Genomic DNA, 1,497 nt, shown 5'->3' on the forward strand with positions numbered 1-1,497 from the left:
CAGGAATTTCTTGGAAAAATTCCCGGAATTTCTCACCCTTCATTCCTGGGAAAATTCCTGGAAAAATTCCTGGAAAAATTCCAGGCATTCCTGGGAAAAAGTCCAGGAATTTCTCAGCCTTCATTCCTGGAAAAAATTCCAGGAGTTCCTGGAAAAATTCCTGGGAAAATTCCAGGATTTCTGGGGAAAATCCCAGGAATTTCTTATCCTTCATTCCTGGAAAAATTCCAGGAATTCCTGGGAAAAATCCGCGGAATTTCTCAGCCTTCGTTCCTGGAAAAATTCCAGGAGTTCCTGGGAAAATTCCTGGGAAAATTCCTGGAAAAATTCAAGGATTTCTGGGAAAAAATGCCAGGAATTCCTCAGCCTTCATTCCTGGAAAAATTCCAGGATTTCTGGGAAAAATTCCTGGAATGTCTTATCCTTCATTCCTGGAAAAATTCCAGGAGTTCCTGGGAAAATTCCCGGAAAAAATTCCTCACCATTCCTGGAAAAATTCCAGGATTTCCTGGGGAAAATCCCTGGAATTTCTCAGCCTTCATTCCTGGAAAAAAATTCCTGGAATTCTTGGAAAAATTCCAGGAATTTCTCACCCTTTGTTCCTGGAAAAATTCCAGGAATTCCTGGGAAAATTCCCGGAAAAAATTCCTCACCATTCCTGGAAAAATTCCAGGATTTCCTGGGGAAAAAAAACGGAATTTCTCAGTCTTCTTTCCAGGAAAAATTCCAGGAATTCCTGGGAAAATTCCCAGAAAAAATTCCTCACCATTCCTGGAAAAATTCCAGGATTTCCTGGGGAAAATCCCTGGAATTTCTCAGCATTCATTCCTGGATAAATTCCTGGAGTTCCTGGAAAAATTCCTGGAAAAATTCCTGGAAAAATTCCAGGCATTCCTGGGAAAAATTCCAGGAATTTCTCAGCCTTCATTTCTGGAAAAATTCCAGGAATTCCTGGGAAAATTCCTGGAAAATTTCCTGGAATTCTTTAGCCTTCATTCCTGGAAAAAATCCAGGAATTCCTGGGAAAATCCCCGGAATTTCGCAGCCTTCATTCCTGGAAAAATTCCAGGAATTTCTTGGAAAAATTCCAGGAATTTCTTAGTCTTCAATCCTGGAAAAATTCCAGGAGTTTCTGGAAAAATTCCTGGAAAAATTCCTGGAAAAATTCAAGGATTTCCTGGGAAAAAAAAACCGGAATTTCTCAGCCTTCATTCCTGGAAAAAATTCCAGGAGTTCCTGGGAAAATTCCCGGAAAAAATTCCTCACCATTCCTGGAAAAATTCCAGGATTTCCTGGGAAAAATCCCCGGAATTTCTCAGCCTTCGTTCCTGGAAAAATTCCCAAAATTCCTCTCCTTCCTTCCTGTAAAAAATCCCAGGAATCCCTGGAAAAATTCCAGGAGTTCCTGGGAAAAATCCCCGGAGTTTCTCAGCCTTCAATCCCGGAAAAAATCCCAGGCATCCCTGGGAAAATTCCCGGGAATTCCTCACCCTTCCT

This window comes from Lepidothrix coronata, unplaced genomic scaffold (assembly GCF_001604755.1).
Source record: "Lepidothrix coronata isolate B3197 unplaced genomic scaffold, Lepidothrix_coronata-1.0 Scaffold377, whole genome shotgun sequence".
NCBI lineage: Eukaryota > Metazoa > Chordata > Aves > Passeriformes > Pipridae > Lepidothrix > Lepidothrix coronata.